The sequence below is a fragment of the Engraulis encrasicolus genome, chromosome 6 (assembly GCF_034702125.1).
Source record: "Engraulis encrasicolus isolate BLACKSEA-1 chromosome 6, IST_EnEncr_1.0, whole genome shotgun sequence".
Lineage (NCBI taxonomy): Eukaryota > Metazoa > Chordata > Actinopteri > Clupeiformes > Engraulidae > Engraulis > Engraulis encrasicolus.
This window is the reverse complement of record NC_085862.1, coordinates 23891281-23908497: the sequence shown is the minus strand read 5'-3', so window position 1 is coordinate 23908497 and position 17217 is coordinate 23891281. Positions and strand designations below refer to the sequence as shown.

The window sequence follows — 17217 nt, the reverse complement described above, 5'->3', positions numbered from 1 at the left end:
TTTGTACTGCTCGTTTTCTCTAACCCACTTCTCTCTCTCTCTCTCTCTCTCTCTCTCTCTCTCTCTCTCTCTCTCTCTCTCTCTCTCTCTCTCTCTCCATCAGTGCCCTGTGCCATGACTATGGCAAGATTGCAGTTAGAGAATGTGGCATCTTTCCTTTTGGTTAGCTCCAACAGCAACATGATATTTACTTTGTTTGAGAGTCTGGAATAAATTACTGTTTGTGTGTGCACACACTCATCTGTAATTTGGGCATATGGGACATAAACGCTCCCTGTTTAAATAGAAAAAGAAAAAAAAACATAATAATGGTGAGTTGCGGGGTGCACATTGATGTTCTAACCAGGCAACATGTTTTTGTTGGTCATTTTATTGTTAATGACAAAATGTGTGAAAACATGTACTTACTGACAGGTAAGGGTTAGGGATGGGTCTGGGCATGGTTTAGGTTTTGTTGTATTAGAATGTGAATAAATATGTACAGTGAGTGCAGAACAAGGATAGGAATAGGAGTGTGTGTGTGTGTGTGTGTGTGTGTGTGTGTGTGTGTGTGTGTGTGTGTGTGTGTGTGTGTGTGTGTGTGTGTGTGTGTGTGTGTGTGTGTGTGTGTGTGTGTGTGTGCGTGCGTGCGTGTGTGTGTGTGCGTACGTGCGTACGTGCATGCGTGCATGTGTGTGCGCTCGTGTGTGTGCGTATGTGTTCGTCAGTGCTTCGGTGTGTGAAGAGAATACAGAATGGCCTTGGAGATTGGAGAATTTCTTGCCGTATGAAGTGTCTACTCAGCTTAGAGTGAAAAGCTGAAGAAATGTTCTCTTTCTGGCTCTGGATTTAGAGGATGGAGGTACATTGGTATCTTTTCAAAAAGCTGTAAAACTTTTATGGAATAATATCACACTTCGCCCCTTCACGGCAAAAGTTCAGTGCCTGAAGGGGGAAAAAAGGTTTCTGCTCAGTGCATCTACAAACGTACCTTCACTGTTTTTCAACAACCACAGCAATTGACAAATTGACAGGTTGGAAAACAAAGCCTGTGTTGTATCCCTTGAGGGTTATGCAATGAAGTATGTTCATTTAAATGCCTAGTACCCATAGAAAGGTCTCCAGGCTGGCTAATGACCAACAGAACAACCAACAGTAGTTTACAGTAACCTACTCTTTACACAAGAGTGTAGTTTACAGTAGCCTACTGTATACACTAGAGTCAAGTGCACATCAGTTTGAACTTTGTTTTTTCCGCACACCTCATCTGGTAGTTGTGTCGGAGAAGGCCCATGGGTCACTCATCAGACAAGTTGGAGAAAAAAAAACCCTCTTGCACACTAACTGTTTCCTATTTTCTTCAATACACAACTTTTCGGTCCAAGACAGGTTTCTTTTTAAAAAAATTTACCTGATGGAGGTCTAGGACCGAAATACTGTATATTGGACAGTGAATGGGAGATTTTTTTTTCAAAAGTGCACATCACTTAAAACTACAGTTATGAGAGCACCATAAAGACTACGACAAGGTCCACATCCTTTCATAGGAGACATTATAGAATGTTTCATCTGTGACGGTAAAAAATATGAAATGAAAGTGAAATGAAAAGAAAGAGAAAAAAAAGTGCTGGAATGAATTTGTGCTGGTCAGTCATGATAAGACAAGAAAAAGGAGACAGAAAAACCTATTACATAGGCTGCAGGGCCGGATTAAGATGGCCTGGGGCCCCTAGGCTACAGGTCGGTGTGGGGCACCCAAGATGGCAAATTTCGAAACAAATTCACATAGACAGTGTCATAATTACGACCTAGGATTTGAGGATAACTTACCAATCAACTAACGTACCAGTTGTACTGAACACAACCAATACATTTTTCAATATTGAATCTTGTCACAATTTTACAATGTTTCACTTTTGGCCAATCAGGGGCCCCCTGGCAGGTGGGGTCCCCTAGGCTGCAGCCATAACTAGCCTGTGGGGGCCCCTGGCAGGTGGGGTCCCCTAGGCTGCAGCCATATCTAGCCTGTGTGTTAATCCGGCCCTGATAGGATGGATCTATCAGCTGCCTGCAGGTGACGCAGGTGCTGTAGCTGCTTGCTTACGGGGAAGCTTAGTGGAGGGAAACTTATCAAAAGCCTCCAGACGTGAACAGGACATCTCCAGCTTACAGAACGACTGGACTTCACCAGGCGGAGACCAGAGGGGTCAGAGATTGAAGACCAGGGTAAGTGAGGGTGTGTGTTTGCGGGGGGGGGGGGAGCATTGGGCATTGGATGTTTGCCAGATGCAACATACAAAAACCCAGGACCCCTGAAGGCAATGGGAATGGCTGGCAGGAATTCCAAGGTATTAGCACTGGATACAGCTGAAGTGAGGGAATGCCGGGCTCTGCACAGCCAAACTACAGTCATGTCAAATCCACCCCACAACGTGCACAATCTATCAAGGATCACTACAACACTAATGCTATGTTGTAGGGCCTCCAAAAGTTCTAGTTGTAAGCAACTATACAGTCCGTAATATGGACAGACCAATAACATGACCTGGTAGCCTAGTGAACTACACTTTACCGCCTTACCTACAGGGGCGGAGCTACAGGGGTGGCTAGGGTAGCATTTGACCCCCCTGAAATCTGATTGGCTACCCCAAGTGCTCCCCCAGAAAATGGACAGTAGCCCCGCCCACTCGCGTTACACGTAGCGCATAGATCGCCTGCAAATCGCTATCGCGAGTGAAGAAAGGATAACCATTTTCCCCACACACATTTTGATGCAAGTTTGTGTACACACCACCCTCGTGAATTTGGGCATATGGGGTACCATTCGAAAGCTTAGAATGCCGTCTGTCTAGTGGTATGCATATGATGCAGGCATGGCCGGATTAACCATATGGGCACACGGCACAGTGCCCAGGGGCATCAAGCATTCCCAGCCGGTGGGGGGCATCACAGGAGAAGAAACTTTTTTTTTCATTAATGTTTGTAGACTTAAAATTGTTAAACATGACACTGTTATATACCGTATTCATATAAAATTCACTATTCAAATATAATGTCATAAGAGCAACGATATCATCATTCTGAGCAATTAGTCTGTGACAATCATCCCCCCTCCCTCAACCTGTCAGTTGAGCCGTTCCACCTGTCGTGAAATGTATCATGTTTTTAAAAAGCCCGCGGTTGTAGAAAAGAAAAATGGACAGACATTAGTTGAGTGGTTGTGTGAAGAGAAAAGTTTAACAAGAGAATGACCCCAGGTGTGTGCTTTTCCATCCTGAAGAAGAAAAGCATTAGAGAAATAACAGCTTATTTCAGTCCAGACTCATTTCGTTTTCCTTTTAATGAAAAGTTAGCTGTGTGCCATTTAAGATTTTTCAGTAGGCCTACTATATAGTGCTCTATGGGCCTATCCCATGTGATAAATCAATAGATTCGTTTTTGGTGGTAAATGAAAGTAGCTTCATGATGAATTCCTGTGAATTCAACTCAAACCTCATGTCTGAAGTCTAGGCATATGCTAATTGCTGTCTTTGTGTTGGAATAGACTTTATGCTAATGAGTATTTTAAAAGAATGTCCGTACAGCACCTTTGATAGCATTGTTATATGTGTGAATTGTAGCAAGTTCTTAGCAGCATTGCAACATTACAGTGACTGGATTTTAGTATGGAAGTAACTCTTTAATGTGCAGTCTGAGTTCAATTTGAACTTTGAAATTTGAGATTACATAAAAACACAGATGGTAGAAAATAATTTGATTAACTCTCAGACACCTAAGCATTCATTTCCTTTCAACCTAATTTTACTAAGTCTCTGATGCAGAAACTTTTAAGTTCATTTCTGAGAATTCTGTAGAAACGTTGAAAATCTGCAATAGGGCTTCAGTGAAACACTTATCTTTATCATCTCAAATCATTATATGATTCTCGTATACACAAACACAGATAGTCTGTGTATTCCAATGGCTTAGCACCCAGGTATTAGGCATTTTCCTTCCAAATAAGAGCAGCCCTTCATATCACTTTTCTAAAAAACTTATGTTTCCCACATTTCTGGCACATCTACATATTAAATAATTACTTCTACAATGGTTAAAATGTATTCAGAAAAGACAGCTAGCAGTATACAAAAATGGCCATGTTTTTACTTGGAATGTGATCTTTTCTATATGTCACCTGTGTGTTATTTTGCATTTGATTTACTTTGCTGTGTTGTGTCAATTCACTTCTTTTTATGTTGCTGTGTTTTGATTTTACATTGATTCTCACTTTGTGTGTTTTTGTTAACTCCCAGTGCTTCCTAGTGTCAATCTGATGATGAGGGACAATGAACCAATTAACTTTCCACCAATCGGGTGAGTGGGCCAATTAGTGTGGTACAGGTGTGTTGTGTTACTGCACCTCTATTTAAATGCCAAGACAGGTGATGACGGGAGATATCCAATCTGTGCTAATTCATTGTCAGGAGAAAGATAAGCCTGGTAGAAGCTTTGGGTGGGTGATTCCTCAAAAGGTAGAGGCACTGGGCCTACAGGCACTTACTCTGTGCCCATCTCTTACATTCCCAGTTATTTCACCATGGTTGTTAAAGAAACCTGTAATAGATTTAACACTTTTAGAGCTGAAGAATCAGGAGGAGTTCAGCAAAGTTACAGTTGAGTATCATATCAGAGCACAGTATGAAGATAAACTTGTGTTTTTTACTGATGCCTCAAAGGCACTAGATGGCAAAGTGGGTGTGGCATTTGTAGTACCAGAGCTTAAGGTGTGTAAAAAAGAAAGGATAAGCAATGACCTTGCAGTGTATACGGCAGAACTAGTAGCCATCCTCACTGCTCTGACTTGGATAGAGGGGAATAGACCAAGGGGTGGAGTGTTAATTGCCTCAGATTCTGCTTCTGCATTGATGAGTATCCAGAGTACCATGTCGGAGTCCAGACAGGATATTGTTTTTGAAATTGCACAGATGGTCAATGGAATCATAACATCAGGCATTGATATAAGCTTCTTATGGGTACCAGCTCACTTTGGGATACGAGGGAACGAGTTGGCGGACAAATATGCAAAACAAGCATGTGTGATCCCTGAGGTCACCTTAGAAGTAGCCCATAGTAAAGCAGAGGTAAAGTCAATTGTTAAGACAAAGTCCAAGGAGATTTGGCAGAGTCAGTGGAGTGGTGCAGCTACTGGGAGAAAGTACTTTGCGATCCAAGGGATGGTTGGTCATGCTAGACCAACAGCAAGAACCACTAAAGAGGAGGACATCATATCTAGGATGAGGTTTGGGCATACTGGTCTGAACAGTACGCTATTTGTGTTTAAAAAGCATGCTGATGGAAAGTGTAGTGTATGTGGTGCTACTGAGACCATAGAGCATGCAGTAGAACGTTGTAGCAGGTTTGACCAGGAGAGGCAGCACCTCATCCTAGGACTGGAGTCAGAAAGTGTGCAGTTAGATGTGAAAACAATACTGCAGAAAAACTCAAATGAGAAATGCTTTAAGTACCTCTTTTCCTATCTAGAAGCCACAGGACTGATTAGAAGGATATAATCTCTTCTTTCTTTCTGTCTTTCTCTCTCTCTCTCTCTCTATTTTTTTTTTTTTTTTGTTTTCTTTTCTCCTCTAGATGAGTTTAGCTTTCGTCCAGACTCACACTCCATTTCGGTAGGTGGCGGTAATGCTTCCAAAACGTTGTTTGCCAACCGCCAACAAAACTAAGAAGAAGAAGAAGAAGAAGAAGATGACGGGAGATACCAGACACAGAGTTGCAGAGCGGGAGCAGGCAGGTTGACCGAGCTCAGCAGAGGGGGAAGCCACAGCGGCAGTGGATGGACGAAGACTGGACATTGCGGGTTGATTGACTTTGTCTGCGCCCATGAAGAGGCTACGGAGAAGCCTGTCCAGGACCCTGGCTGCTGTTATGGAGGTTAGGCGCTCACCACGACTCCAGGCCATGGACTCTGTCTGTGCCCGGCCGAAGTAAGTGGCTACGAGCCCATTGCACTAATTTCATGTTTGGCTGTGCTGCTTGGACCCCCCTCGCTGCCGAGTTCCTTTCATTGTTGCAGGTCCGGTGTGACTGAACTGGGTTCGCTCGCTACGCTTGCTGCCCTCCCACTGGTTGGACTGCAGTTTCACCATGGCGGTGATGTTCCTCAGCTGACTGCTTGTGCTCCTGCTCGCTGCATGCCCTGTGTCTACGCTGCTGTACCTGCTGCTGGCCCTGAGTGTACCTGACGCTGGCTATCTGAACTACCGACTGTGACTGAGAGCCTGCAAACTCCTGGTTGAAGTATGATGGCTGAAGACGGGTTCCTGTGGTTGGGAGAAGTGGCTGCAGAAGATCATTCCTACCGGCTGGTGGTAGGCTATGGGACTGATCAAAGGACATTGAGACTCATGGGAAGGGGTAGGCTAGTGTGGACTTTGGACTTGGACTTTCAACTGTTTTAATATTGTTGTATTTATGGTGAATAAATGTGAAACCATATCCTTGTGTCTGTGATCATTCCTCTGCCTGCCACATTCTTGTCCATCAATGGTGTTGCCTGGTCACGGGCAATTGTCAACCCAAAATTAACTAAAACAAAGCACTTGACCCCTGTGACATTTTGGCGCTGCGAGCAGGGTCTGAATGTGGCTGGCAGATGAATTGATGTAAGGTTGGCACGATTGCACTGACTTTTGTTGGATATGTTTTAAATTGCTTGTCTCAGCCAGGACAGATATTACTGAATGAAGAGTACAAATGGTCAGCTTACTTTTTGTAGCAGTGGTGCTGGGAGATTTTACATTGGGATGCTAAGTGGGAAATTTTAGTAGGCTACTTTATGAAGGGGACTAGGATGAGGTCGCAAAAAAAAAAAAAATGCTGTATTATCTAGGTTGTATGGGAACTAGTTACATTTTGTCTTGGTTTAACACACTGAGCTTTTTTTTAAGTTGCCGAAAGTATTCAAAGGAGATTCATAGACTGCGTCAGAGAATGGATGTGGACCACGTTCCCTCGGTTGGACCGATTTGAATTCCGCTGCTGGGCTAAGACAAGAAACATCATGAAGAGGAAGACCAAGAAGCTGCATGCACAGGTGAATCCCAAGCACCATCTCTAGCTCAAAGGTCTACAGGTACATTACTCTGCCACCACCAGCCATGCCAGCCCCACAGCCTACCCTCCAGTTGATGGACAATAGACTCTGACTCCCCATGGCTTTTGACTGTCTTGCTATTTGCCACTCATGAATGCTTTCTTATAGGGACCACCGCATTGTCAGGGACTGACAATGATAAAGCCTGGGAGGATGTCACCTGTGTGTTATTTTGCATTTGATTTACTTTGCTGTGTTGTGTCAATTCACTTCTTTTTATGTTGCTGTGTTTTGATTTTACATTGATTCTCACTTTGTGTGTTTTTGTTAACTCCTAGTGCTTCCTAGTGTCAATCTGATGATGAGGGACAATGAACCAATTAACTTTCCACCAATCGGGTGAGTGGGCCAATTAGTGTGGTACAGGTGTGTTGTGTTACTGCACCTCTATTTAAATGCCAAGACAGGTGATGACGGGAGATGCCAGACACAGAGTTGCAGAGCGGGAGCAGGCAGGTTGACCGAGCTCAGCAGAGGGGGAAGCCACAGCGGCAGTGGATGGACGAAGACTGGACATTGCGGGTTGATTGACTTTGTCTGCGCCCATGAAGAGGCTACGGAGAAGCCTGTCCAGGACCCTGGCTGCTGTTATGGAGGTTAGGCGCTCACCACGACTCCAGGCCATGGACTCTGTCTGTGCCCGGCCGAAGTAAGTGGCTACGAGCCCATTGCACTAATTTCATGTTTGGCTGTGCTGCTTGGACCCCCCTCGCTGCCGAGTTCCTTTCATTGTTGCAGGTCCGGTGTGACTGAACTGGGTTTCGCTCGCTACGCTTGCTGCCCTCCCACTGGTTGGACTGCAGTTTCACCATGGCGGTGATGTTCCTCAGCTGACTGCTTGTGCTCCTGCTCGCTGCATGCCCTGTGTCTACGCTGCTGTACCTGCTGCTGGCCCTGAGTGTACCTGACGCTGGCTATCTGAACTACCGACTGTGACTGAGAGCCTGCAAACTCCTGGTTGAAGTATGATGGCTGAAGACGGGTTCCTGTGGTTGGGAGAAGTGGCTGCAGAAGATCATTCCTACCGGCTGGTGGTAGGCTATGGGACTGATCAAAGGACATTGAGACTCATGGGAAGGGGTAGGCTAGTGTGGACTTTGGACTTGGACTTTCAACGGTTTTAATATTGTTGTATTTATGGTGAATAAATGTGAAACCATATCCTTGTGTCTGTGATCATTCCTCTGCCTGCCACATTCTTGTCCATCAATGGTGTTGCCTGGTCACGGGCAATTGTTAACCCAAAATTAACTAAAACAAAGCACTTGACCCCTGTGACACACACTATTTTCTCTCCGGAAATGACTGTGTGGTGTTGGGATGTGTAGGCCTAATTTGAGTTAAGTTCAGTCAATGTAAGGCACTATATAGTTCTTTGTAAATCTTGCCATTTGCAATGCAATGGGTTTCTGAGGGTCAAATCACAAAAAAATCTGACAAAAAATCACAAAAAATAACTGATTACTGTTTGACATAATAAGAGACCTTAAGGGTGCAGTTATATGGTGCACAGCGGGTGTTATGGTTGCCAAATGTGACCAATGATTACCAACCCAAAAATACTAAAAAGAACGCCTTAAGAATAAAATCCTGCCAGAATTAAACAGAAGTCTTGATTTATATGAACACAAATCTACAGAATATGTATCTGCCCAAAGCCCTTCTTTAACCCATAGATGACCATCGGAAACCGCTCAATCTGGTAACACTCACAGGTGTCATAAGAACCCGAGAAAATCATTCTCTATAGTGTTTGAGTGTTTTTTTTCTTTGTGTAAGAGCATGCCCCTGTGAAATTCATGTGGCTACCCCATTGCTCCCCCAAGAATAAATGTCTGGTTCCGCCACTGCTTACCTACCCTCAAGTTAAATCATTGAGTTTTAGCATTTTTAGCATGGTCTTCTAGCTGTTCTCTGACTCAACGGTGCAACGTACATTACACTTACCTGACACTTTTATTCAAAGTGACTAACAGGTATTGAGGTACAGGGTATTGTCCCTGGAGCAATGTTGGACCTTGCTCAAGGGTGCCTTGCTCAAGGGCACTTCGGCCATCAATGAAGTTGCTGGCAAGGGTCAGATTTGAACCTGCAACCCTCTGATCTAAAGGCCAGCGCTCTGACCATTAAGCCATGGCTACCCTAGTATGTATGTGTGCATCCAGCAGCTAGCTGGGCCCATTCAGTTCAATGACAACATGCTTGGAACTAGGGTGAGCAGAAGTCCGGAAAAATTCAGGACAGTCCCGCATTTTAAGCTGCTTTTGCCTTGAATCCCAAATCTGCCCTAAATGACTAGAAAATTGTACTGCAGCAGAATACCAATATTTAGTCAGATAAACCTTAAAAACTGTGCATGGAGATATTGAGTCAACTGCAATTGTTCTAAAAGAAGGTGACTGGCAGCTAATCAGGAGCTGCATGCACTCTTCTGTCAGTCTGCTGGTTGTACACCATTCTGCCAGCATGCATCTTTGCGTACATTCTATTGTTTTGTTATTTTGACGCTCTAATTTCAGGCACGCGAGTGCACACAAGCTAACTTTTGCTAATAGCTAAAAGCTAAAAGCTAATTCATTCCACATGGGCGGTGGAGAAGTGTACAACAACCTTGCTGTTCAGAAGCCAAAGCATCGATGCGGGTACAGTAGGCGTCAGAGAAAGAGTAAGAAAAAGTTTAGGAGAAAATGTATTTATTTATTTATTTATTCATTACAAGGATAGCCCCTTGAGATGTGCCATCTCATTTTCGAGGGGGTCCTACATGAGAGCGCAACTTGCAGCAGCCATAAGGTTAAGGGTTTTACCGTTACGGAAGTGACAAAAGCACCAGACTTTGCATGGTGTTGCTTTAGGGTATATGTAATAATTCTAGCCTAGGAGCCCTCTGAAAAAAACTTTCTAACATGTCATATGCTTGACAGCAAATGTAACATTTTGAACAATTTGAGAAGATGAGTATTTCCCACACTAAATCTACAGTGAGAATAGACTGCTGCTAATGCTCACTCAGCAGCATACTGAATGGGGAGGTGTCAGTGCAACAAGGTGTCCAAGGTAGTAGCGTCTCCATTCTCTAATTTCCATAACATAGATATTTTAATTTGCATGAGATAGAGTGAGGGACAAGACCTCTCCATGTGTGTGAATAACCCATAACATCACCAAATTCTACATCTCCACAGGTAGTATTGTGCATATAGTGTGATAACATGAGAGGCTGGTTATCAGCAGGGCAACTCAAAGCAGTGCAAGGACACAGTTTTTCAAAATAAAATGCAAGTTTTATTGAACTTAGGAAGTTTAACAGAAACGGAAGGGGGGGGGGGTTCTCAGATTCAAAAGGTTCAACTAAGGGTTTCTTCTTTTTTAAAGTCCAACATAAATTCAGGCCCGTGGCTCTTCAAAGGAAACTAAAAAGTCTTTTCTCACTCATATATCTCTTCAACAGAAAATCCTCTTCACATAGGCATCATGAAAGTCACTCACAGGTATTATGTCCAGGTAAGTATGATTCTCCTTAATTGTTCACCAGGTAAGTATTTCTCTTCGGTTTGGAAGATCTTCAGTTGAAACACTTCTCAGTTGATTCTCTCCTCCAAGAGAGTGCAGCCCCGAGCTCCCCAAACTCCAGACTGAATCACAGGTAGACAAACTGCCATTCATGGCCTTCAGCTGCTCAGCCGCAATCATGAGCCACACCTGTGCTGAGGTGGCTTGTGTGGAGGTGCGCAGTTCCCGGCTGCACCAGCAGATGGAGCCATACCAGGCTGTGGTTGGAGCCATCCCCGGGGAATGTAGCGCCCATCCAGAACACAGCCTCTCATGACATCACACATCCTCCCCCTCAGGACCGGCGCCCCCGTCGGGTTGGAGTAGGTGAAGAGGGCATCCCGTCGGGAGAGGGCATCGACGTTGCCATGATGCTTGCCAGCCCTGTGAACAACAGAGAAGTTATATGCCTGCAAGCCAAGAAACCATCTGGTGACTCTCCTATTAGTCTCCCTATTCCTGGCCATCCATTGTAAGGGAGCATGGTCGGACACCACCGTGAAGCGTCGGCCAAGAAGGTAGTACCGCAGAGCATCCAGGGCCCAGGCAATAGCGAGGCATTCTTTTTCCACAGTGGAATAATTTCTCTCTCTTGGGAGGAGTGTTCTGCTGAGGTAAAGAATAGGGTGCTCCTCACCTTCACGTTCTTGGGCAAGCACGGCCCCCAGACCCACCTCTGACGCGTCAGCTTGAACAACAAATTCCTTGCTGAAGTCGGGTGCCACCAGAACTGGACCGGAACACAGTGCTTGCTTCAGCTTGGCGAAGGCCGTCTCCGCTGCAGGGTTCCACCTCACCAGTCTCGAGTGGCGTTTAGTTGTCAGTTCTGTTAAGGGGGCAGCTAAAGTAGCAAAGTCAGCAATAAAACGTCTGTAATAACCCGCAAGGCCCAGGAATGATCTCACCTGCCTCTTGGTGAGCGGTCGGGGCCAGTCCTGTATGGCCCGCACTTTGGCCTCCTGTGGCTTGACCAGTCCCCTGCCGATGGTGTACCCCAAGTAGTTGGTTTCGCTGAAGGCCAGCCTGCACTTCTTGGGGTTGGCGGTCAGACCTGCCTTCCTGAGGGAATCGAGCACAGCTCGGACACGGGGTAAGTGGCTGTCCCAATCTGGGCTCTGAATAACCACGTCATCTAAAAAGGCTGCTGCGTACCTTTTGTGTGGGGCGAGGACCTGGTTCATCAACCGCTGGAACGTTGCCGGCGCACCATGTAGGCCAAAGGGTAGTCTGGTGTACTGGTACAGTCCATCCGGCGTGGCAAAAGCCGTCTTTTTCCTGGACTCTGGGGTCAGCGGCACCTGCCAATAGCCTTTAGTGAGGTCAAGAGTGGTTAAAAACCTGGCGTGTCCTAGAGAGTCTACCAAGTCATCGACCCGTGGCATCGGGTAAGCATCAAACTCAGACACTTCGTTCAGCTTACGGTAATCATTACAAAATCTTAATGTGCCGTCTGGTTTTGGAACCAGCACGATGGGGCTTGCCCAGGCACTCTTTGATTCCTCTATAACTCCTAGCTTCAGCATTTTTTCTACCTCCTCCTGGATAGCCACCTTACGAGCTTCCGGCACACGATAGGGACGCTGGTGTACCGTCTTGCCGGGCAGGGTGTGTATTTCATGTTGCACAATGTCTGTGTGTCCAGGTAGGGAGCAGAAGACGTCTTGGTTCTGATCAACCAGCTCCAGGGCCATTTGTCGTTGCCGTGGTGACAGGTCCGGCCCCACTTGTACTTCCTCCCTTGCAGGCTCTTTGGATTCTGTGGGGGGTAGACAGCTGAATAACGCCTCCCTGGCGTGCCACTTCTTTAAGAGGTTAACATGGTATATTTGTTCTTTTTTCCTTTTATCATGTTGCCTCACCTTATAGTTGACCTCACCTATCCGTTCAATGACCTCGTACGGCCCTTGCCAGGTTGCCAGGAACTTGCATTCGACGGTTGGGACCAGGACAAGCACTCTGTCCCCGGGCTGGAATTCTCTGGGTTGGGCCGGTCTATTGTAGGACGCTTGTTGTTGCCTTTGGGCAGTTTCCATGTGTTCTCTCACTATGGGGTAGATGGCCTTCATTCGGTCCCTCATGGCCCCCACATGTTCAATCAAAGTGCGTTGTCTGCATGGCTGCTCTTCCCAGGCTTCTTTGGCGATGTCAAGGAGTCCTCGGGGTCTGTATGAAAGTAACAGTTCAAAGGGTGAAAAGCCAGTAGATGACTGGGGCACCTCTCTTACCGCGAACAGGAGATAGGGGATGAGCTGGTCCCAGTTGCGCCCATCCTCTTCGATTGCCTTCCGCAGCATGGATTTGAGAGTTTTGTTGAAACGTTCTACCAGCCCATCTGTCTGGGGGTGGTAGACTGACGTTCTCAGCTGTTTGATCCGGAGAAGCTTGCAGAGGTCTTTCATCACTTTAGACATGAAAGGGGTGCCCTGGTCTGTCAGGATCTCTTTTGGGATTCCTAGACTAGTTGAGAGGAGGAACAACTCCTTGGCAATTTGTTTGGACGTGGCTTTTCTGAGCGGGATGGCCTCTGGGTATCGGGTCGCATAGTCCAGAATGACCAGAATATATTGGTGCCCCCGGGAACTTTTTGGTAAGGGCCCAACTATGTCCAATCCAATTCTCTCGAAAGGGGTCTCAATTATTGGCAGGGGAATGAGCGGGCTCCTATACGAGGGCTTGGGTGCTTTCCGCTGACACTCAGGGCAACCACGACAGTAGTTTTCTATTTCCTTGTGTACTCCTGGCCAAAAAAAGCGTTGTAGGATTCTTTCCTTGGTTTTCTCTACACCAAGGTGGGCACCCAAAGGGTGGCTATGTGCTAGACTAAGCACCGTGGCTCGGTGCGGTTGAGGCACAAGAAGCTGCTCAAGCACCTCATCATTTTCCTTAACTACTTGGTACATCAGGCCCCGCTTCACTGCAAAGTGTGGGTAAGGGGGGCTTGACCTATCTCCCATTACTACTCCCTCTAACACCTGCACATTCCTTAGGGCATTGGCAAGGGTGGGGTCTTGTAACTGAGCTGCACCATACTGGCCTGTGAGAAGTGGTAGCTCTGTGACGCTTTGGTGGTCCCCCTCTCCGGGCTCGGAAGCGCTTCCTGGATCCACCTCCTCTTCTCCAGACTCGGGGCCGCTCTCTGTGTCAGCCAGGGTGCCTGCTATCCCTGCGAGTGCAGAAGGAGTAATAAGTGACTTTGATGGTTTTACTGGTGTATTGTGCATACCAGTCTTACCTCTCTGTCTGTGAGGGGCCCGGTGTAGCCTCCCTTGTGTCTCTCGCCATAATGGATGGAAGGCTGGACAGTCTCGTCCGATTAGCACCGGTACTGGGAGGGAGTCGACCACACCCGCCATTGTCTGTATTGTTCCACGGGTGGTGGTCACAGTGAGCTCAGCAGTGGGGTAGTTCTTGGTGTCTCCATGGACACAGGAGACAGGGAGAACTTGGTCAGCCTTCAGACTTGAGGGCTCTACTAAATCCTTACGCACCAGTGTGACTTGGCTGCCTGAGTCGAGGAGTGCTTCAACATCGTGATGATTCACCGTCACTGGGCAGATGGGAGGCTGATCTGGGTTAGCCTCTGTTACCCCCACAAGGGATGCAAAAAGGTGGGTGGCTGGCGAACTCGAGGACCCTGCAGTGGGCATGGGCTCGTCTGAGGGTTTTCCGCACTGCCAGGAGATGTGTCCCATCTCACCACATCGGTAACACTGTAGGGTTTCACTCTCTCGCCGGCCTCTTCCTGGGGTTGGCTGGTTCCTGGCTCCTCCTGGAGTGAAGTTAGATCCAGTAGGGGCTGAGTGGGGTATCTTCGGGCTTTTTGGGCGGCCTCCCCCCGGTGGGAGTGGGGTCGCACTCCTGGGCTCCTTCCTGGACGCACGGAGCATGTCGGCCGTGGCTTGATATTTCTCCACCGCCTCCACGGTGAGTTCTGCTGTAGCAAGGCCCTGTTGGCCGATGATGCGCTTTGCTTCATATGGCAGGGACCTTAAGTAGTGATCCACCACGACGGCCTCCACTATAGCCGCTGCTGTGTTCTTGTCTGGTTCCAGCCATTGTCTTGCTATCCGGGAGAGCTCATGCATTTGCGCACGGGGAGCCTGGTCTGGGTGAAAAGTCCAGCTGTGGAATCGCTGAGCCATTCCAAATGTGGTAAGCCCACATCTGCTCAGTATCTCTTTCTTCAGGGTATCATAGTCCGACGCTTTATCGGGGGGCAGGTCCTGGACCGCATTCAGTGCCTGTCCTGTTAAGAAGGGGGCTAACAGGCCTACCCACTGTGCCTTGGGCCATGCTTCTCTTGTGGACGTAGCTTCAAATGTATGTAGGAATGCCTCTACATCATCAGTGGGGCCCATCTTAGCTAAAAAGTTGCTAGCCTTTATTGGGCGAACATCACGGTTGGCCATTTGTTTCTGCATTTTCAATTCTTCTGTCTTGAGAAGGTTTGCTTTCCTCTGTTCCTCCAACAGGGCAGCACTCGCTTGTGCCTGAGCCTGCTGGCTGGTAACAAGGGCTCTCAAAAGTTCTTCCATTTTGGTGGGTGGGGGTTCTAGGGTCAACTTGGACAATAGGGTGACTAAATTTTCAGTGTCCTCTTCAACCATGCACTGTTAATGTTTGAGTTGCCCGCGTCCTCCACCATATGTGATAACATGAGAGGCTGGTTATCAGCAGGGCAACTCAAAGCAGTGCAAGGACACAGTTTTTCAAAATAAAATGCAAGTTTTATTGAACTTAGGAAGTTTAACAGAAACGGAAGGGGGGGGGGTTCTCAGATTCAAAAGGTTCAACTAAGGGTTTCTTCTTTTTTAAAGTCCAACATAAAGTCAGGCCCGTGGCTCTTCAAAGGAAACTAAAAAGTCTTTTCTCACTCATATATCTCTTCAACAGAAAATCCTCTTCACATAGGCATCATGAAAGTCACTCACAGGTATTATGTCCAGGTAAGTATGATTCTCCTTAATTGTTCACCAGGTAAGTATTTCTCTTCGGTTTGGAAGATCTTCAGTTGAAACACTTCTCAGTTGATTCTCTCCTCCAAGAGAGTGCAGCCCCGAGCTCCCCAAACTCCAGACTGAATCACAGGTAGACAAACTGCCATTCATGGCCTTCAGCTGCTCAGCCGCAATCATGAGCCACACCTGTGCTGAGGTGGCTTGTGTGGAGGTGCGCAGTTCCCGGCTGCACCAGCAGATGGAGCCATACCAGGCTGTGGTTGGAGCCATCCCCGGGGAATGTAGCGCCCATCCAGAACACAGCCTCTCATGACATCACAGTAGTAAGTGCCTTTCAGTCATTTTTAAGAATGGCATTATACATTACTGAAAGTACACCTTCAGTTGAAATGAAGTAAAGACAATTATTTCCAAGTAGGTGTTCAGTAAGTAGACAGAGGTAAAGTGATTTCTTTTTTCAGAATTTGCAAACAAGTCCTCACCTAGTAGGCGAGTACATCTATGCAAAAAAAAGACCTAACCCCCCAAAAAATGATACAAAAGGTTTTTCAACTGATTTTGTTACCTCTAAGTGTCCTTAATAACATACTAAAAATCTAGGAAAATCTGACTTCAGGAAAGGTGTCATTTTCAAGATCAAAGTTTTTTAAAATAAAGGTTACTACATGATAATTACATTGGCATGAACTAACATGTTTTCAGGATCTGTTTGTTTGGAGTGCTGTTTGGGTGGATAAAGACACTACTGCTATGATAATATCCATGTGCTGTTTGTCAGGGCACATCATCAGTGATGAATCATGGTGTCACTAGGTATTTTGGGTCTTTCAGCAGCTGAACTGAATAGACAGGAGCCACTACATGTGTAAGTAGAGGGCAAGGTGAAACGGTTGGTACTGGAGACAGACAATGTCCTGAAAGGACATAGGGCTCTAGCATAGCTTTCGGGTAAGCCTTGTAGCTTCATAGGCAAGGGTCAGGGCCTTGTATTCAATTAGGGCATGAAAAAGAGGACATGACTGGGAAACTGAGGCTATGTGGTCAGAGAATGATAGATGGTCATCAACAATGACACCTAGATTTCTTGTGGCCTTATTTGAGGCAACAGTAGCAGAATCCATATTGAGCTCGATATCATGGCAACCTAAATCTTTGGCTGGGATCACCAGCAGTGCATTTGGGCGAGGCCCAACTGAAGGTTGCATTCCTTCATACTTGTGGATAGTTCAGAGAGGCAAGCGGAAATGTGTGTGACCGTGGAGTCATCTGGCACAAAGTAACTGTGCTTCATCGTTGTAACAGTAGTATGAGAAGCTGTGAGAACAGATAACATGGCCCAGTGATGTGGTGTACATGGCAAATAGGAGTCCCAGCACCAGCCCTTAGGACACCTCTGTGGAGAGGCTATGATTTGAGGACAGCTGACCTTGCCCTTGATACATGCTAAGAATGATACCACCAGACTCAAAGAATGTCTGGAAGAACTTGAGACACATAAAACTCAATTATTTATCTAAGAGAGATGTTAAATAATCATGTTTTGAAAAAAAAATGCTAGCTGGTGTGTCTGTACAAAGATTT

At 46.4% G+C, this 17217-nt stretch overlaps 1 protein-coding gene across 1 annotated transcript in view; it reads left to right on the top strand.

Moving 5' to 3' along the window:
• LOC134450929 (desmoglein-2.1-like) overlaps positions 1-17217 on the top strand; it is a 511642-nt gene that overhangs the window by 190650 nt on the left and 303775 nt on the right. The gene's annotated exons all lie outside the window — the stretch shown is intronic.